The following is a 23,344-nucleotide window of genomic DNA, read 5'->3' as shown; positions in this document are numbered from 1 at the left end:
CTATTGAGTTACAAAGTGATGCTGTCAAACACCACTGACAACAACAAATTCAGGATTTATGGCTCTCTTTGTCTCTGTTTCTCTCTCCTTCTCTCTCTCTCTCTCTCTCTGTGTGTATATATATACATATATGTGTATTATACATATATAGTTTAGGATACATGTGTATTTATATATAATTTTATTTTTTAGAACAAAATTAAAAATAAAGTGTCTTTAAATGAAAGTCTGTGTTTGTAACACAATCTTATGACATCAGCATTAAAAAGCCTATTCAGAACACTTCCTCAAATTGAAACTATTACCAATACTGAGTTAAATGTTTTAGGACTACTTCATTATCTAGGAAATTTGAGAAGCAAATTAACTCTTTGCTCAGAGTATTGTGATACCATATCTTTTCTTGTAAAATAAGATATTGTTTAATTATAAAATATTGTCAAATTTCTGAAAAAGTGTTTACATAAGTGTTAGGAATATGTTAGCCCTGGGAGCCATGTGTTACTTATCATTGTACAGATCTTCTTGCTGACACAACTGGGTATGGTAGACGGCCTGACAGGATTAACTGCAAGTAAAGCAGAAATTATTAAAAACAATATTGAGGCCAGGCAAGGTGGCTCATGCCTGTAATTCCAGCACTTTGGGAGGTCGAGGCAGGTGGATCACGAGGTCAGGCATTCAAGACTAGCCTGACCAAGATGGTGAAACCCCGTCTTTACTAAAAATACAAAATTAGGTAGGCGTGGTGGGTTCCTGTAATCCCAGGCTGAGGAAGATAATTGCTTGAACCCAGAAGGTGGAGGTGGAGGTTGCAGTGAGTCGAGATCACACCCCTGCACTCTAGCCTGGGTGACAGAGTAAGACAACATCTCAAAAACAAAAACAAAAACAAAACAAACAAACAAAAATTAAATTAACTGGATGTTAAATGTGGTTTCTTTACATTTACCAGAATTTCTGCCAAGATCCTCATGGCCCCAAATAATAGGTGCTACATTATCAAGCAGATATATCAAGAGATTGTGATAATGTTAATGAAACCCCTTTGCTCATCACTCATTTCCAAAATTTATATTTTCAAAGGGAATTTTGTACAGAGTTCCTAAAAAAAGGGATCATGATGCCAGTGTATTGCCTCACTGATTGCTAAATGAAGAGGACTATAATGAAGCATTCAAAGAACGTGATGTGCCTCTGGGGCAACTGAAGGATTGCTATCTGACTTATGCATTTAAAACCTTCGAAGTGGAAATTTGTCTGGAATGGCTTAGGCAAACAGACTGGGTTGGAATGAGAATTGAATGTATACATAAAATTTGGTTTGGTCAGATGAGAACACCAAATGTGGTAGCTAGCTCACCGTTAATTATGAGATTTTTATTGGGTTGATTTGTCTTGAAAGAATCAAATCTAAGAGAAATGTTTGGAATGGCTAGATGATCCTAACAGAAGAAATCTTACAGGTCTTTACTGCTAAAGCTAAGGAGATGAGAGTAAACAGTAAGTGGCCAACTCAAAGAAGCATGGACTACGTTGAAACATGGACTATAGCTGCAATTTCCCAGTGGTGCAGTTTTCAAGCGTTTTACCTCAGGAAAGAAAAAAATAAATAAATGAAAAGTAGCCATTTCACCATTCAGAGGATAGATACTGTTGCCCAGTGAAAACTACATGAATTATGTAATGGTTTTATGCTTGTTTCCCCCACTCACCATTCCAAAACGGTAAGACTTCAAGATAGATCAAGATAGAACAGGAGGTATGAAATTTTAACAGCACATAAAAAAATAGTGAACATTCTATCCCCGCACTTCATTGCCATTACTAAGGCTAAGGCAGGACTGAGTTTAGAATGCAGCAAAGCTTTGAAATGTATAAGAGATAATATCTCTAATATTCAAATGCACCATAAACTCAAAACTTAGAATCAATCCTATTTTTAAAATACTGAATGTGACAAGAAACGTTATAAAATTTTCAAGATATCAGTATATGATAGAAAGAGATGTATTGCTTTAGCACAAATCATTCTACAAAAAAAAAATTCTTCTAGAATAAATTACTTATCCATATCCTACAAATTTTCTTTTTCCTTTTTCTTTTTTCTTTCTTTCTTTTTTTTTTTTTTTTGAGACAGAGTTTCACTCTTGTTGCCCAGGCTGTAGTGCAGTGGCTTGATCTCAGCTTACTGCAAACTCTGCCTCCCGGGTTCAAGCTGTTCTCCTGCCTCGGCCTCCCAAGTAGCTGGGATTACAGGTGCCAGCCACCATGCCCAGCTATTTTTTTGTATTTTTAGTAGAGATGGGGTTTCACCGTGTTGGCCAGGCTGGTCTTGGATGCCTGACTTCAGCTGATCCACCGGCCTTGGCCTCCCAAAATGCTGGGATTGCAGGCATGACTTGCCGTGCCCAGCCACAAATTTTCTTTTACCTTGGAAAACATATATGCAAATATACTTGTCAACTATCTGACAAAGGTCTTCGGTATGTATGTATGGATTCATTGAACATTGTTTCTTTTTACGTAATGAATATTTTATGATTTTTAGCTTTGGTTTTTTGAAATGAACCAATAAATTGAAGAGACGCAAGAAGTAATATGTGTGTAAATACCAGCACGCTTAGCCCCTCAAATAAATCTCTTACAGGTGTCTGACTCCTAAATCCAATTTGATATTTTTTCAGAACTTGTCTTTATCAATTATTTACATTCTGCTTCATTTTCTGATTTGTTTTTTTACTTTCACACTCACTTATCATTGTTTTACACAATAGTTGTTTACTACAGTGACAATTATATGTGACATAAATGTACTGAGGAACAAAACAACCATCTTATGGCATACAAATTAGCAGTGGCAGAAGGCTAACCCCAAACATATGCCAAGCCAGGGGCCAGGAAATCCAGGGATGTGGTTAGGCAGAAACTGGGAAGACACTTTATAGCGATTCCTATCTTTGTTACAGACATGAAGGAGATAAATTATAATATGAAAATATGGCCCTCCCAGTTCTAAAGAGATTAACTGAAAGTCTAGTACCTTTTAAAGATCTGAATAGGAAACACTTGTCATTTATTGTCTCTAAGGGCAGCCACTGTAAGACTTCAAAAGAACCTTGGTCTCCACAATCTTTTATCTTAACCTGAACATTCCCTTTCTATCAATCCCAGGTCTTGAAACAAACTCAACCAATTATCAACCAGAAATGTTTAAATTCACCTATAGCCTGGAACCAACCCCCAAACCCCAATACCGTCCCATTCCCCAACCCCCCTGCCAGCCCCAACCCCTCCCACCCCCACTCCCTCTGCTTTGAGTTGTCCCACCTTTCTGGATCAAACTGATGTATTTCTTAAGTGTAGTTAATTGATGTCTCATGCCTCTCTAAAATGTATAAAAGCAAGCTGTATCCCAACCACCTTGAGCACATGTTCTCAGGACCTCCTGAGTGGTGTGTCACTGGCCATGGTTACTCATATTTGGCTTAGAATAAATCTCTTCAAATATATATTTTTTAAAGAAGAAAGAAAAAGGAAAAACAAATGCTTTTGCAGAAGCCAAGAAGAAAGTGAAGGGAAATAAATGAGAGTGGAAAAATGAGAGCTCAATTGTGGTGAGATATGCTTTTTTTGGCAATTAATTGCAACAAGTGCCCAAAATGCCAATTATAACATAGTTTGCTATCTACCATTGCTTTATTTAACTGAAGTATTCAACCATAGATATGGAAAAAAGACTGACCTAGTTTAGAAAAGTTCTATCCTGATACATTTAAGCACTAGAGAGTATACTCAAATAAAAACACAAACTTACTTTTCTTAAAAAACTTTTACTGAGTCAACTATTAAAAGAGAACACTTGTTTGTAAAGCATCTCATGAAGTTGATTTTTGATTTTTCAGTCCTTCAGTAACTAATAATCTTTATTTTGACATTGATGGTTATCTGATGGAAGAATAACTGCAAGATATTAATAATAGAAATCATTTGCATCAGCCGGGTACAGTGGCTCACTCCTGTAATCCCAGAACACTGGGAGGCCAAGGTGGGCAGATCACTTCAGCCCATGAGTTGGAGACCAGCCTGGGCAATGTGGCAAAAGCTTGTTTCTACTAAAGATACAAAAATTAGCTGGGCATGGCGGCATGTGCCTGTAGTCCCAGCTACTCAGGAGGCTGAGATGGGAGGATTGCATGAGCACACTGTGCTTCAGCCTGGGCAACATAGTAAGATCCTGTCACAGAAAAAAAAAATCATTTGTGTCAAATGATTTTTGTATCAAAGCTTTCAGAAAAACGAGTGGAAAGAAAATTTAAAAAGCTTTTGTCCATCATTCTTAGATGTCATATTCAATTAAATATTTCTTCACTTAATAAAAAAAATTGAACAATAATACAAGTGTGATTTTATTTCCATTAACCTGAAATTTCCTGCTATTTCAAATTCTACTCAATTTAGAGTTTTTAAGATTAAAAACAAGAAATATTAAATAGAAGTTACAATATTTTTGAAGTAATTGATGAGAATTTAATAATGCCTACGTATTTGGTGATTTGATCTTAGTTCTACAAATTTCACTATCACAAACTCTTCCTTGTCCGTTACCTCAGCTACAAGATTTATCAGACTGTCAATGATAACTATGTCACATATGGTAGGGCCCTTTGCTTTAATGAGGGTGATTAGCTAAAATTGATGTTCATTGCCTTAATACAGACATACTATATTTAGACATATTTAACTCTATTACACATACTGCAAACACATACTCTTGTTGTCTTCTACACTATTATATATTTTACTTGTTATAGTAGATATTTATTTTCGATGGATAACTAAGTATAATAAAATAGATAGCAGAGGAATTAGTTATCTCATATGGATATCATTTCACCTGATCTTGATGAACAAGGAAATGAGTGATTTACCCTGGAATAAATATAAAGTTCTGTATGGTTTGGAAAGCACAAATGGTCACCTAATTTTGAAACACTTTAGGTAAATTCCCATTCAGAAAAACATTTATCACTTATATAACTAACGAAATGCTTAGGGGAAAGTGTTTTGGCTGACAAAGAACCATACTTTGCTTTTAGAGACTATTTTTGTATTTGAATATTTCATAAAAACTATTTCTAAGCCAAGAGAAAAAAACTAAATAAAAAGGCAAAGATCTATTTTTGAAAGTGAAATATTTACGTATAACCGTAGTTAGAAAAGAAGTGGAAATCAGTATGTGATTTCAGATGATTGCGTATTTTATAACTATTAGGGATAAAGTGCATTAGAGCTTCCTGTTGCTAGTTGCTGAGAGGCTTTGATTCAGAGGTAGCATCTGTACAAAAAGATACTGCCATTTTTATGGTAAATGCTTTTTAAATTGAACTAGAAAGTAAATAGTCACACATTTTGAAAAAAATATGAATTTTTAAAAGTCTGTGTTTGAACATCAATAAAGAAACCAACGTAACTATGAATTAAGAGAAATCTAGAAATACTTTATTTAAACAAAAACATTGCAAACATTTATGTCATAATATTTACTTTCTTAAAATAGAAACAAAAGCAGTTGGAGATTTAATTCACAATAAGAAAGAAAAGTTTTTGTACATAATGTTTTCTAAGGTAGTAGATGTAAACCTAAGTAACATGGCATGGAATGAAAATAAATTACTGAGAATGGCTTTGTACTGATTACGTATGTTCTGAAATTTTTCCTTATTGAAACAAATCTACACAGTGGAGGAAAATATGTACTTAAAACTGGCATCTGATGTGATTAGTGTATTACATACATACAAATTTGCAACAGTCTCTGAAGAGAAAATGAGATTTCTACCTTTTCCATTTCCAATTCAGTCCAGTCATTTTAGTGTATTTCTCTGATAGTGTCTCTATTAAAATGTAATTTATTTTATTTTATTTCTATAAATTTATGGAGTGCAACTGTAATTTTGTTACATCCATAGGTTGCATAGTGAAGTCAGGATGTTCAGCATATTCATCACCTGAAAAGCATACCTTGTACTCATTAAGTAATTTCTAATCATTTACTCCCCTCTCACTCTCCCCCCCCAACTCTTCGAAGTCTTCATGTCCAAGTCTCCATCATTGCACACTCTATGTCCATGTGAATGCATTAATTACCTCCCATTTATAAATGAGAACACGCAGTATCTGTCTTTCTGTGTCTGACTTTCATCTAAGATAATGTCCTCCAGTTCCATCCAAACTGCTCCAAAATACATGTTTCATGAGTATATTATTTTTAAAGGCTGAATTGTATTCCATTGTATATATCATCATATTTTCTTATCTTTAGGTGGAAATCTGTTTTATTATACTTTAAGTTCTGGAGTACATGTGCAGAACTTGCAGGTTTGTTATGTAGGTATACACGTGCCATAGTGGTTTGCTGCACTCATCAACCTGTCATCTACATTAGGTCTTTCTCTAAATGCTATCCCTCCCCTAGCCCCTCATCCTCTGACAGGCTGTGGAGTGTGATGTTCCCCTCCTTGTGTCCATGTATTCTCATTGTTCAACTCCCACTTATGAGTGAGAGCATGCAGTGTTTGGTTTTCTGTTCTTGTGTTAGCTTGCTGAGAATGATGTTTGCCAATTTCTTTCATGTCCCTGCAAAGGACATGAACTCATCATTTTTTATGGATGCATAGTATTCCATGATGTATATGTGCCACATTTTCTTTATCCAGTCTATCATTGGTGGGCATTTGGGTTGGTTCCAAGTCTTTGCTATTGTGAAAAGTGCTGCAATAAACATATGTGTGCATGTGTCTTCAGAGTAGGATGATTTATAATCCTTTGGGTATATACCCAGTAATGGGATTGCTGGGTCAAAAGTATTTCTAGTTCTGGATATCTGAAGAATCGCCACACTGTCTTCCACAATGGTTAAACTAATTTACACTCCCACCAACAGTGTAAAAACATGCCTATTGCTCCACATTCTCTCCAGTATCTGTTGTTTTCTGACTTTTTAGTGATCTCCATTCTAACTGGAGTGAGATGGTACCATCTCACATTTTCTTTATCAAATCATCTATTGGTGGACACTTAGGTTGATTCAGTATCTTTGCTACTGTGAATAGTGCTGTGATAAGTGCTGGTATGTTTATGATATAAGGATTTCAAATAGACTGTAAGAGTGTAAAAATTTCCACTGAACTTTGGACTGGAAATATGGTAAGAGAAGATCCTTTCACTAATAGAGGCGGAGCGTTAAGAGATAAAATCAATAACTAATTTTATGCTGCACTAAACAGGGAAGAAAGAGAAAGTGAATAAAAAGCAAGTTTTGTGGTTGGCCAGGTTTTGGACTACATAACGAAAATAGACAAACATACTTTATTAAGCATATTGCATAACCTATGCTACTTTCAGCTGATTTATATTCACTTAATCCCTCATTCAACTTAATATAATATCCTCCTTTCCTTCCTGGCTTTCTACCTGCCTGTTCTCATTCATTAACTTGTTTTAGCCAATGAGTCATGAGTAGCTACTCTGTCCAGGCATTGTTCTCAGTTCTAGTACAGTAGATACAGTAGCATACAATTTTAACAAAATATCTGCCCTCATGAAGCTACATTTTAGAGGAAGGAACTCAGTGAACAAGTCAACAGAAAAATATAAAATATTTTAGAATACAAATAATTGGTATGAAGGAAAACCAGTCAAATGAGGGGTAAGACATATTCAAGGTAGAGAACAATCTACAATTACACTGAGTCCTGAACAAAGAGAGAAAATAAGCTATACATAAATTTGGGGAAGAACATTTCAGTAAGAGGGAAGTGTACAGGCTCTAATGAAATCAAAAAGCTAGTTTATTCCAAAAAGAGCAAAAAATCATTATGCTTGAAATTGAATTGAATGAACAATGAGAAGAATAGTAAAAATGAGATCAAACAATAACCTAGAGCTAGATCAGAAAAAAATCTAAAAGCTAAAATGAAGATATGCATCTTATTCTAAAGTGTGAAGAGATCTGACCAGGAGAACTACATGATCTGATTACTGTTTCAAAATAAGGATTCTTGATGCTATTTGGAAAATGATGGCCTACTATAATGATAAGAGATTATTTTAAATATGTAGTAATGAGATAAAATGACATGAATGAATGTTTTTATTTATAATGAGCATACCAGTGTGCAGCCTCTTTAGTACTTGTATACTTGGAAGCAGTTTATTCTCTGAAGTTTTTTTTTCTTTATTTCTTCTCTAACTTGTTTACTCTTTTTAAATTTAATGTCAATATAATATGCTTTAACTTTAAAAATTTAGGTGCTTTATGAGTGGAATCTCAGTTTAAAAATGTTATTATTCAGTAGGTACTAAATTGAGTTCCTGTTTTACTTTACAAACCAAGCACCATAGGTTGTTACAGAAAATCATTATGTCAAATTTTTTAAAAGTTTCTTCAGTGAAGTAGACATTACAAAAGTTATATTTAAACACAACACTATGAACTCAAGTCACAGAGGCAAAGAGAAACTATTGTATTTGCTTTGAGCATCTACACATTGTAAAAAAGGTTATTGAATGCAATTCAAATCTAACTTCATTTGAGGATAACCCCAGGCACTTTTTGTCTGTATTTCTTGTAGTTTTGTACTGACTATTGGAAACTCATTCAGTTTTGCCTTAAAGCACCCAGTAACCTATGAACAAAATGCATAAAAACTATTACATGATGTTTAGCCTCTGTAGACCAAACACAACAGGTATATGCAATTGCATAGTGCTGATGACTCACAAAAACAAAACAAAACAAAACAAAACAAAAAACTCTGTCCTCAGACTCATTTGTGAAAATAACTATTTAATCTAAAAATAAACTAAAGAGTGAAAATGAGAATTAGCAAATGGAGTTGAAAGTGTGTGTCAAAATGGATTGTATTTTATATAGCCTTTTACTATAATTATTCTTATAACGGGGCTTGTTTTCCTCTATTAGACTGCAAATGTGTTGGTTACTGAGGCGGTTGCACTTGTTTTTGTATCACTTATGAAACCTAGTATAGTGCTTTGTATTATAATAATCATTCATTAGATATTATATGAATGATTTGAATTATATTTCCTAGTAGCTCAAAGTTAGTTTTGATGGATAAATGAATGTAATACAACCATATACATTATTAGTAAGGAACTTAATAATATCATGAAGTATCTTTAACCAAAGTAATAATTAAAAAGTAGGAGTAAACCATAATAAGTTCAAATTTAGAATTTGATAGATAATGGAGATTACTTTTTAGGCCTAAATATTGAAGGATAGATGTTTATGAAACTTTGAGGTTCAAATTATTTGTAGAAATGTTTATTTAATATTATATTCAAGATATTAAAATGACAACAATAGGAAAATGTATAAGAGATTTGTTAAACACATTCTGAAGCATGGAAATAACCATGTATCTTAGCCTAATGCATGAAATAGTATAGCAAATATAAGCAGGATGTTTTTATTTTTATTTTAAAATTGTGTTTATCACTGGATAGGAATAATAAATTTATTCTATTTATTTTTTGCTGTTAAACATATACTTTAATAAACTAAACACATTTGTTTCTGCAGTGGATGGAAATATGTTTGTCAGAGGTAAAATTGTCACTTGGGTAAATTTTATCTCAAGCAACTCCTTTTTAGTTTTAATACTTTCTATGTTGCCCAAATCAAGTCTTATTTCCTTGAATCACTGTTTTATGTAATAATTTTCTTGGTGAGGTCAATTTACATAGTTTTGGTACTTTCATGTCAGATTGCTAAGGAAGTATAATTTAATTTAGAGGAAGAATTTCTACACAGATCATGTAATTGTCTCTTCATTATATATCAGGGTAAAAATCTATAAAAACAAAATTTGTTTGAGAACAAAGCTGTCATTACTTGCAAGATGAAAACAGAAAAATTACATGTGTTTATTAAAACACAGAAGTATATTCCTGTGCAAATTAACCCAGATTCTGAAGTGAAAGACAGGACTTTTGAGAGATTTTGAGTCCAAGGGTTCACCTCTTCAAACACAACAGAAAAAACTCTAATTTTTTTTATTTTTAAATCTAATCAGTTTATATATGCCCAGGTCCAGCAAAAAAAGCTGGGTTGATGATGTGTTTTGCAGTTATTCAAGCTAGTTTGAAAGAGTACCTGGCAGTGATTGTGAAGACTAATGATTATGCTACTAAGGTCTCTCAATTGCCAGACCCCCACCAAGTATTTTTTAAATATGCTATTGTGTTTTGAAACTCAAAACCTCGTATTTTTGTTAATCTAGTTACCTGCCAAACCAAACAGGAATCCAAAGTTTCATAACCCTGCTGTGTTCTCTGGTTACTAGAAATAAGCATATTTTTGATGTTTTAACAACCTTTTAGAATAATAATTTCTAATAATGAAATAGAATATTTCTATTTTAAGTAGCTATTGGGTATATCTTTACATAACTAGATGATTATATTAAATGGGTTTTTTAGATGAATGATGTGCATGGGTAGATATTTTTAAAACGAAATATGTTTTTTCCTTTTTTACTTAAATTTCTTTTTAGAACATACTATTATGAACATTAACATTTATTCAAGTCCTTGGGACAATTCTTCTTCAGTTACCCAGTTAAAATTTTCATGATCTCTGCAAAACACAGATTAGAAATATAAAATAACATAAATTTTAGAATACAGTGAGATGACTTACACAACAATTTGATAATATTTTATATAATATTTTATGATTAACCAGTTAACTGAAATCTAAAAACCTGTATTAACTGATTAATATTGTAGCAAAATGTCAGTTCATGTTATTGTATCAATCACTTGTGGATACATGATTATGCTGTCGTGATATGATTTCTAACAATTGTCTTGTCATTTTTAGCTTTTACTTTTATAATTTTAATTAAAATATATTAAAGTCACTATGTCATAACAGACTTTATATGGTGCCATGCAGTCCTAGTGCTCTTTTGTTTCAAATATCATATAGTCTAAAGCAATGATTCTCATTAAATACATGCATCAAAATCAATTGCAGTTATTACATGCTAACTCAAACTTACAAAATCAAGCTCTCTGTGATCCTGATTAATGCATCTAAGTACTTGAGCCAATAATCCAAGTACTTTGGGGGGTCGAGGTGAGAGGATAGCATGTGGCCAGAAGTTCAAGACCAGCCTGGGCAACATAGTGAGACTCCATCTCCACAAAAAAATGTTAAAAATTAGCCAGACATGGTGGTGCATGTCTTAGTTCTAACTACTCAGGAGGCTGAGAAAGGAAGATTACTTTAGCCCAGGAGCTCAAAGGTGCAGTGAGCTGTGACTGCACTCCAGCCCGTCTAAAAAAAAAAAAAAAAAGAAAAGAAAACGGAAAGAAAAGAAAAAAAGAAATAAAAAGGTATACACATTTTTTTTCTGAAGTGGATGGAAATATGTCATGTCAGAGGTAAATTGTGACTTGAGTAAGTTTTATGTTGAGCAACTCTTTTTGTTTACATTTTCTATGTTGTCCAAATAAAGTCTTATTTTCATAAATCACTGCTTTATGTAACAACTTTTCCTGCAGCCCTGGGTATGGTGGCACACAGTTGTAGTCCCAGGTACACTGGACACTGAGGCAAAAGGATCATTTGAACCCAGAACTTCAAGGTCAAACTGGGCAACATAGCAAGATCCTATCTGTAACAAAAATTTTTTTAATGATAATTCTCATGCAAAATTCAGTTTGCACTGTTTTAAAAAATGAAACACTTATAAGAGCATGGTCATAAGGCAATTCTGACATGGTGTCAAGCCATTTAAACTTAGATATAACCTAGGATTTAGGATCCTTGCTATTGTTTACATAGTAAGTCCACATTTAATATCAGTAGATTATTGGAAACTGCAACTATCAGCAAAATGGTGAACAATGAAACAAATTTTACCATAGGCCAATTGATACAACAAGAGAAGTTCCTACTGCGTATTTCTGGTCACAATATTATCACTATACTTCTAAATGAAGACTAAAACACTTATAACATTCAACGCTGAAATAAGTGTGAGGTATACATACATTTTTAAAAAGATTAATAAAAACAAGTAAGATGATTATTTACCCAATTATTCCAGTTCAGAGTCTCGGGTGGGAAGAGCCTATTCTTACTCAGCATGCAATGCAGGAATAAACCGTGCACAGGATGCTATTCCATGGCAGGGCACAACCACATTCACTCACATTGGGACACACAGTGGGGAAATGCCAATTAACCAGACATGCACATCTTGGGGATGTGAGAGGAAGCAGGAGTTCCTGGAGAAAACCCATGCAGGCATGGGGAGAACATGCAGACCCTACACAGATGGTAGCCCTGTCCAGGAATCAACATTTATTCTCATCTACATTACAGCAAAACAACATTGAACAAAACAACTTTATTTGAGGACCTGTTTTACTTGTATATCTTTGGGAAAATCTTTTAACTTTTATTACTCATAATGTTCTCAATAAAAGTGTGTTAAGAATACATATTTCAGGAGGTTTTTTGAGACAATCAAATGTGGCAATGCATGCAGAATTAATAGCCCATAAGGCATTTTATACAGTATGTTCTTAGTAATCTATTTTTAATTGATAATTGCTTTATAAAATAATCTGATTACTTTTGGTATAAAGGATAACATATTCCACTAATACTGTGAAGTTTCAGTGATATAAACACTTAGAAATCATCTGCTCTGTTATGGAAAAAAACATCTAGAAGTATCTTTCAGATTGAAAAATGTTTTTAAGGTGCTGGAATAACGGTACCTCTTGCAGATTTGTCTAGCATTACCCAATGTTTGTGATTGCTGAGTAATATTAGTGAAATAATTATGCAAATCTTTTAATAACTGAATAGAATCCTTCCCTGAACAATTTCCCAGGTGTTATTGCTGTTGCTATCTTATTAAATATTCAATGCCATCTATTATATCCTATACAGAGTCAAATAATAAGCTTACATAAACTAATATTTAATATAATACTAATAAATTTAAGATGATATAAAGCAGAATAAAATAACATTTCAGAATAAAAAGACTTTGAAGCTTCCCTGTATTACTTGATAAGATTTAGGTACAGTCTCAAGAAAACATTTTATTTTCCTTCTTCTGCATCAGCTCATCTACAAACCAATTTATTTCTGAAATAGGCCCCAGGGGCAGGCTGGTTGGTGACTGTAATGGGGGATATCTGACTGGCCACTCAAGGAAATTGCTGTGGACTTTTAATCTTATTTTGATTAAGTTCTGTGCAGATTGTGTCTGCCAGGCTAGCACTAAGGTTACTGTTTCTGAGATCTTTTGGCTGCTATCAGACTGGACTCAATTTTTTTTCTACATTCTCAAGGTTAAGTTGAAACAGTATTACCCATTATTTATAAATGGTAAGTGTTCAGGTTTTGCCTTGTGTTACAAACTAGAATGTTAATAAAAATACTATATTTAACAAGTTGCAATTTATGAAAGTCATTGTTTTTGAAAGTAAGTTTTAGATTTAAAAAAACAAAAGAAAGGAAAAGAAAAATCCTTTAAGGGGAAACAATGTCTTTATGTGTTTAAAGTTTCAAAAGGTAATTTATAAAGAAATCAAATATAGTTAAAAATAACTAATCAAAGATGAATATTTAGTGTAGAGGAACATGGATATGGATAAACTGTAGGATATTTTATTTATCTTTTTCTTTCAGCAAAGATCTAACCAAAATTAGAAAAATGATGTGTTTTATTCTAGAACCATCACAATACAAACAATAATATGTTGTTTTTCATCTTGTATTGGATAAACACTATTAATCCCATTAATCCATTCCTCTTTGCTTCTTCAATTAAAATCCCGTGTATTATATAAATACCTCCCTCTACCCTTTGCAGTGTAGGAGAATCAGGGAAATCTCATCCCATCTCCCAAAACAGAGATGTATCCTGTATGTACCTTGCCAATGATGGCAACTTCTTTTCCTTTGTCGAGATATAATAGAAACCCCAGGTTGACACCATTTAGTTCATGATATCACTGCCAGATTGATATTGGTGGAAAGGTGACTTAATCTGGCTAAATCAGATGCAAGAGATGGACTTGTGTTCTATTATTAGAATATAAATTTCTTGTATTTCTGTATATGAATAGCAAAGCATGCTGCAACAATTGTTCTTATCAGCAAATAAAAATTCTGATAAGCACCTGGAAATATGGCACCTGGAAGCCCTCACTCCTCAGGACTTGATAAAAGAATTCATTATTATTAAAGCAAGTTAAGAGCCAGGATTACTGTTACTTGTCTTGAAAGCATGTTGACATCTCCATTGTTCCATATGCCTTGTCAGAATGATCTCTGGCTTAGGGAAAACTTTTCAGCTACCTGCTCTAGCACACTGGTGTGAAAGATGTGTTAAGGGAGAGGTGATAGCTTGATCCTTAGTGCTGTTAGACATCAGGTGGGTCTTAGATAGCTCGAATCATCAGGTCACTTTTTTCAGCCATGAGTAGTATGCTTTACAGCAGTTATTAATTTATATACATGCTGTAGATTTAAAAAAGGTAGTGAAGTGCTAATTCAGAGTATCTGATTTATAATTCAGAGCAATTCAATGGGTCATAGTTAAGTTGGCAGGAGTATTCTAGTTATCTCTCCAAATATAATAATTTTAAATATTGTCCACACAAGGAAAAACCTAACATCTTTCTCCATATCCTTAAAACTCCAGATATGAATTTGATCATGCAGTGCTTGTCTTTCTGTGCCTGGCTTATTTCACCTAACAAAGTGTCCTCCAACTTCATCCACATTGCTAAAAATAACAGCATTTTATGGCTGAATATTGTTTTGGAGAGGTGGATAGATGGATGATAAATAGATGATAGATAGATGATAGATAGATAGATAGATAGATAGATAGATAGATAGATAGATAGATAAACATTTATACACCACATTTTCTTTATCCATTTGTTGTTAGATGAGCATTTAGGCAGATTCCATATCACGGCTATTTTGAATGATGCTTCAATATCCCTGGGTGCAGATGTCTCTTTGACATACTAATTTCATTTTTTTTGATTACGTACCCAGTAGTGGGATTGCTGGGTAATATAATAGTTCTCTTTTTTATTTTTTGTGGAACCTCCATACTGCTTTTCATAACAGCTATACTATTTTATATTCCCACCAACAGTGTATAACATTCCTCTTTCTCCACATTGTCGTTTCCATTTGTTATATTTTGTCTTCTTGATAATATCCATCATTTAAACTGGGGTAAGGTAATAGCTCATTGCAGTTTTGTTTTGCATTTTTCTGAGGCTTAATGATGTTGAGCATTTCTTTATATATTTTTTGGCCATTTGTATGTCTTCTTTTGTCCATTTTTTAATCAACTGTTTCTTTTGCTATTGAGTTTTTTGAGTTCCTTATATATTCTGGATATTAAACCTTGTTGAATACACAGTTTGCAAACACCTTATCCTGTTCTGTAATTGTCTGTTCGTTTTATTGATTGATAAGAAGTAGGTTAATTGTGCTATATAAGTGCAAACTTTGTCTAAAGGAGAATATGTGTTCTTTGAAGACAAATGTCCATTTGTCAAGCCCCCCAGTACTTTCTTTTATGTAGGAATGCCAATATAGGACCTTTCCATTTTGAAGCTGTTTGTGAGTAGATTTTTCTCTTCCCACCAACTGGAGGCTAAAATGTAAACCAGAGACCCAAGAATAGCCACTCATTCCTTGCATTTTCAGCCTTGCAAGGTAAGAAGTAGGCAGAGAGTCTGAAATTATTCCTGTCAGATGGATAGATTTTTGGAATCCAATGGCAAAGTGGGAAGTGACAAGCTAAAGCAGAGCCCAGCAGCATTCCAGAAAATGCCTGTGCATGCTTTGCTGGCAGTAGCCAGCGGTCATGACTGACAGGACAATAGCCACATGAAAAGCAGAACTTCCTTTTTCTGATATTGGTTCTGACTTGCTCTCTGATTCCTGCCTGAGCCTGGTTCACCTACTTTTTTTTCAATTCTAAGAGCTGCGCTGTGCTTTTCCAACGCATTCATTTTTGCTTGGTTTAAATTCCAAGTAATTTCTATTGTCTTTAAACAACTGCCTACCTAAAATAATTATTAAATATATAGCTAAAACACTAAATTAAATAAACTTACATTATTTTCCTTGCTGTAAGAATTCTCTAAGCCTTTCTTATTTTAATGTGCATCATGAACCTCCAGTTGAGGCAATGTGCAACACATTTTGAGAGACATGATCTACCCGTTGGAATCTTAACATTTAGAACAGATATATTGATCAGTGTATAATTTTTGGATTATCAAAGATGGCAATAAAATTGAGCTATAATATATAAAATAAGAAGATTTATATATGTTTGTTTTTTTACTCCCCATCTCACCTGCTACTTCTTTATGGATAACAGTTATCCCACTTGATGGAATTTTTCTCTTTTCATCCATTACTTTTTTATTTAAATTATTCCCTCTCCTAGGATGTAAGTTTCTATAGACTGAAATGTTGTTATTTAATGGTAATAAGCCTTATTTTCAGGCTGCTTTACAGAATTTTGGCTTTGTGTTTTGTTTTCTTCATTGTACTTTTCTTACTCCACTCAGAATTTGTTGACCTTCTTAAATCTGCTTATGTCTGTCTTCAATCAGTACTAAAAACATTCTCTATTATTTCCTTAGTTATTGCCTTTGTCTCTCTTTTCCTGGTAAAGTTTAGACATATATTAACGTTTAACTCTATCCTTTGTATCTTGAAACTTTTCTTCAATAATTTATTTTCTTTCTTCCTACTGCGCTTTGTTAATTTTCTAGTAGTTCTCTGTTACTTCTAGCAGGTATTTCCTTTCTAAATCTACCATGATCATATTTGTATTTTCCTGTGTGCATCTTTAAGCATATGTTTTGTTCTTTAACTTCTGTCTGATAATTCTATTATTTAAATTGTTTTTCTTGTCTGTCGATTTGTTTCTGGATGTTGTTATCCTTAACAGTAGACTGATTCTTCTCTGTGTATGTGTGTCTCTCTCTCCATCTCTCTCTAAACACATTCACACAAACTCTCTCTCTCTCTCTCATGTATGCTATATTGCATACAAATGATTTACCAAAATAATTGACTTTATTTTTAATACAGACCTACAAGTTAGTTACTTTCATATTCACGTTACAGTTGAGGAAACTGAGACTCAAAGGGAAAAATGACTTGGCCAAGTTTATACACCCAATTAGTGTCAGGATAGTTTAAGATTACCTTGTTGTCTACTATGGAGATAAGTTCCTCCAGAAGTTTTGCTTATGCAAGCATTACCCATATCAGATCATCTTAAATCAGGGTGAAAATATGAGTATCTGGACAACTCAGATTTGGTCCCAGACTTCAAGTATGCTCAAGAGCTGGTTCTTGTTTTCTCCTTCATTGGAGTGTATTAAGCTTATGATTCTAGCTTAGAGTAGCAAAAGTCTCTGGGCAGACTCTCTATATTTTGTCAGCCATAGACTATAATTTCTGTCTTTTTCATCTGAGAATTCTATCTGAACAAAAGTTAACTTGGCTTGCAAGGAAAAGTTCCCCAAATTCAGTGATAGTTTTCCTCTTTGAGCTCCCATCTTCTTTAACTCTTATCATGTTTTTCTGGTAGCTCTGTTCTGCTTCTTCATTTGACTTCCATTGGATTGGGTAACTTTTTTTTCCCTCTTCCCGATGTACATAAATGACTTAAAGTATATCAATAACACTATATTCTCTATAACACACAAATAACTAGCATAAATAAGTTGCATTTAGACAGTATAGTCTAAATACAAATTCCCTGTCCTATTTTGTAGGTCTTTGAATGCTGTTTAAAAAAATACAACTAAGACATGTTAAATTTCACTAAGTTTATTTGACCAAGAAAAAGGTTTGAGAACTAGGCACCATCCCAGAACAAAGATTGTTCAGAGTGACTCCACATCCAGAGTGGTGAGATGTATTCATAACCAGAACATAGAAAATTATATTCAGAGTTTCCCTGATTGGTGCAGTTCAATATTTGCCTTATTTGGGCATAATTTGGCAGCATTCACCCTGGGATTGACTAAGGGTTTGGCTCCTATGATTGGTTGAGGCTCAGTTGCTTGGTTACAAGTCCATACATCTACATTAGCTTGCAACTTATTTACACATTAAGTTAGAGTACAGTCACTATGTATGGATGCCGCTTTGGGCCAAACTTAATTAGGCAAGTACAATGGGCACTTTGAGCCAAACTTAACTCAGCTTAACAATGTTCTCTAGTATTTGTTTTACTTTATTGTATTTGTTTGATTCAATATAGCAAATGCTTCTTTAGACTTACCCACATGTTTATATATATATTACTGTTTTGCCTCCGTTGAACATGCCTTCTACTTCCTAATTTGTGCCAGAATTGACTAGTAGACGCTATGAATGCATCATGCTCTTTGGCCCATTTCGAACAATCAGGTATGTCTGTACTCTTAGTTCATCTATTCATCATTGCTTCTACAGTTCCCTCATGCTTTAAAAAATATGTGGCTTTTATAATTTATCCGGCTTTTTCTTGTCATTTTAATAAGAGTATGTGTCTTATACAACTACTACATTCATCCCAGAAGTAGAAGCAAGCTATTATAATCCCATTATTTTTATTCCTACTATTCTCTTTTCAGAATTTGTTTTAGATATTCCTTGGATAGTTTTATTCAGTCCTCCATGTCTTTCAGCTTATCTTATGTTCTATCTTTTGGTTCATATTCTGCATTCTGGATAATTCTTCATCTTCACTTTCTGGTTTGTTGATACTCCTTTTGGTGACTATAAGCTGCTCTTTAAAATGGTCAATAATGCCTAAGATGTTTATTATCTTGCCCTTTGCAGAAAAAAATTTTCAGCTTTTGCTCTGGAATGATTTTGCATCTCTTCCACCAAGTTTCCTGTGTATCAATGGCCAGAAAATAATCTATATGTTAATTTGATGGTTCATGGTTCAAGACTGTACAATTTATAAGTTTGAAGTCAAACAGCACATGATGGATAATCCTGATGTTACAGATTCTCAGGGGAGAATATATATTTGTTTTCTCTACCAATTGTTCTAGTATTTACAGACAAACTTCTTAATTATACTGGGTTGGTTAATAAGTATTTTTCTTTACTCTTTCAATCTATGTCCAGCTATGCATCACCCCTTCGCTGATGAGCTTTAAGAAAATCCAAATTTATAAATTGCTGGGTCCATCTCTCTTGCCATTCAGAAAAGTCAGAGCAACTGGTCTTGCTGGTTTTAAGTGTTGCCTGTGTTTCTGGCATTGGTAATTTTCTTTATTTTCCTGTAGTTTTAGGTATACATATATAATGACATCTCCAAAATTCATCAATATTAGCATTTGTTATGAAGATTTTTCAGGCAACTGGCTTAACATATGGCCTAAATCTGATTCTAAAGTCCACATTTCACTTTCTCAAATATAAAAACTGTTTGCTAATAAGCATTAGGAAAATATTTCGAAGAACATTTTGACAAATATGATTATACAATATTCACTGCAGTAAATAACCGTTGCATACTCAAAGGAGTTTCATTTGCATATATAACATGAGATGAAAACCAATAATAAATGGTGACTTTTAATAACATAGATCAGAAATAGTATCTTGTGCAAATAATCTGATGCGAGAATAATTACCCCTCTAATTAGTAAAATTCAATAAGAAGGTAGAATTTTCATTTACATGTGATCAAATAACTTTTTTTACAGTACCTTTTGCCTTTTGAATTCTTTACTGTTTTCATTTAAGAAATGTGGAAATCTGAAACAAACTATATTCTCAATCATGTTAGAAAAAGTATATGTAATATGTATTTTTTTAAAGTCCAGTGGCTAAGAACTTAGACTGGGTTTTGAAGTAATAATTACCTAACACAGTTTCTCAGTACGTTTCCTCTAGACAAGAGAAAACTCTGTAATTATAAGATTCTTAATTTACCCTGGTAATTTCATAAGAAAAATGATTAATTACTTTGAGCAATCAGTTATACAGATAATCATGGTTCTTTATTTAAACCACAAAAAATAGAAAGAAAGCAGAGAAGATTAAGCATAAAACATAAAGAAAAATTCAGTCATTTAGTAAAAATGAAATCAGTGTTAAAATATTTCTTTTGACACAGTCAGCTAACATCTTTCTATTTTTGCTGAGTAACTATTAATTATATTTTAAGTTCAACTAACTCTTGACACAGCAATGGAATTTGAAGTGAATATACTACTTTAAAAAATAAATGGTGTATATAGAGTGTTGACATTTAGAAAATGGTAGTTTTGTGAAATTTGCAATGTGTTTTAGAATTACGAATCCTAAAGTAAATGAATGCATGATTATATTTAATAGAATAAAAACAGAAGAATTTTTTAAGTCTTGACGACCCAAGGCAGGGTTCTGTTTTAAGTATTCCCCTTTCAATCAATGTTACAGCTATCCTAACTTAAAACTGCTTCAACTAATAATGTGTATTTATATTAAAAATGTAATCCATGGCTCTGAACCCTGGCTTCCTAGTAGAATCACATGGCAAGATTTTAAGTAATACTCATTTCCTGGTTCTACTAAAGTCCAATTAAAACAGAACTTCAGTTTTTAGAAAGAGGTGTGGGTAGTTTGAAATGTTACACATTATTCTAAGATGTGGGTGAGATTAAGAACCAGCAAGCACACCAGTCAGAATGGCTATTATTAAAAAGTCAAAAAATAGCAGGTGCTGGTAAGGTTGCAGAGAAAAAGGAACACTATACACTGTTAAAGAGAATGTAAATTAATTCAGCCATTGTGGAAAACGGTGTGGTGATTCCTCCAAGACCTAAAAACAGAACTACCATTAGACCCAGCAATCCCAATACTGGGTATATATCCAAAGGAATATACATTGTTCTATTATAAAGACACACGCACACATATGTTCACTGCAGCACTATTCATATTAACAAAGACATGGAATGGACCTAAATGGCCATCAGTAGTAAAGACTGGATAAATAAAATGTTGAACATATACACCAGGGAATAAGATGTAGCCATAAAAAGGAAAGAGATCATGTGTTTTGAAGGAATATGGATAGAATTGAAGGCCATTATCCTTAGCAAATGAATGTAGGAATGAAAAAACAAATGCCACATTCTCTCATTTGTAAGTGCAAGCTAAATGATGAGAACACATGCACACAAAGAAGGGAACAACGGACACTGGGGCCTACAAGAGGGCAGAAGGTCGGGGGAGGGAGATGATCTGGAAAAATAGCTAATGAATCATAGGCTTAATGCCTGGGTAATGAATTAATCTGTAAAACAAACCCCCATGATGCAAATGTATTTATATAACAAACCTGCACATGTACCCCTGAAATTAAAGGTTAAAAAAAAGAAACAGGGAGCATTGCTAGGCTATATTTAGTAAGCACCAACTACTCATACTTAACTTATAAAATGCCTAAAATATAGGTGGTAAAAAATATGCACAAGAGTGACATAAAACAAGAATTCAGATATAGCAGTTGTTTTTATTTGTTTAAGAATAAATTCAAAATTCAGAATTATAATTGTATACTCTTATAAGAGAAAACACAATCAGATTCATTTTATATAAAATATATTGTGCTAATTTACACACTTCTTGATCCCTAATAATAAATACAACTCTGTTAGATGGCTTAAAAGCAATCTTTACATTGCTTAGAGAACGTTAAATATCAATTGTGTATTTAAATTTTCTACTTATATGACAGCATGCTATTTTTCCTTAACTTTGGGTAAATAATTTTATGGTGTGATTAAACCGATCTGACATTTTGAAAAAGGGCCTGTTTTTTAATGAAATATAAAAGAGTTGTAATTTTAGTTATTCACTGTTGCACAAACCTACTTTTTTGGCTTCATTTGCAAAGGTTGTTGGATAACCTTTATCTTTTACCACTAACTTCTTACTCTGATCCAAAATATTTGGCTTTTAAAATTCTCCTTATTTCATTATTTGTCTTCATATTTAAAATATCTTCTGTGATATTTCACTTCTAATTTTTTAATATTTTTACATAAAAAGAGATGAATACTGATATCCCTGATTTTTAAGAGAGGATTTTTATTGTCCTGTTAATTTGGAAATAAACATGCGATAATATGATTTTAAAATGCTAAAGTGGAGCTCTAGTAATTCAACTGAAAATAGCATTATGAATAAACTGTACTGTGGCAACTCTTTAACATAATAAAGGAGAACATCAACAGAGCAGAAAATTGATGAATTTTGGAATATATGAAGCATGTTGCATCAAATTGCCAGAGAAAGTAATGATTTTCTGTTACTGAACTTAGGTCACAAAGCCTACTGCCTGCTAATCGTCAAGTGGACCTGTTTCTCTAACAATGGCCCAAAACTTCACAACATCAAAGGAGAAATCATTGCCAGCAAAAGCATTTCCGGGTAGTAGGAAAGAATACAAGTGAATAACGTTAGTCTGGAAGCTTTAATAGTATTCTTTGCTGGTTGAAATTCATGTTTAACATGATGTAAATTACTTGATAAGCAAATTAAGAACTATGCTACCACAGACTCCAGATAAGACGCAAGAAAAATGAGAGGAAATACATTAAAGGAAAATCTTAAAAATCAGCTGCACAGAAGATAAATTATTTTTCCAGGAGTTTTAAACACAGTTCCTTTTGTTTGTTTGCTTTGCTGTTTTTTCTTAATAATTGTTTTAGTAAGCTCAGGCTGCTATATAAAAATAAGATAGGCGCTGGTCTGAACAATAGACATTTATTTCTTATAGTTCTTGAACCTGGCAAGTCTGAGGAGGGTCATCTTCTGGGCTTTCAAAGGGCTGCCTTTTTCCTATGTATGTACATAGCGAATAGAAAGCGTTAGCTCTCTGGTCTCTTCCTGTAAGAGCTCTAATCCCATCATGAAGACCCCATCCTTATGGGCTCATCTAAACCTAATTACTTCCAAAGGTCCCACCTCCAAATGCTAACACATTGAGAGTTAAGGCTTCAATATATTAATTTTGGGGAAACAAGACACAGTCCATAACAAATATATATATATAAAATATATATGTATAATATATATGTATACTATATATGTATATAATATATATGTATAATATATATACAAATATATAATATATATTACATATACCCAAATATATATATTATATATATTTGTATATATATTATGTATGTTATGTAATACAACTATATACACTCTACAAAGGCAGTGGAA

The sequence above is a fragment of the Gorilla gorilla genome, chromosome 23 (assembly GCF_029281585.2).
Source record: "Gorilla gorilla gorilla isolate KB3781 chromosome 23, NHGRI_mGorGor1-v2.1_pri, whole genome shotgun sequence".
Lineage (NCBI taxonomy): Eukaryota > Metazoa > Chordata > Mammalia > Primates > Hominidae > Gorilla > Gorilla gorilla.
Note: the sequence above shows the minus strand (reverse complement) of the source record.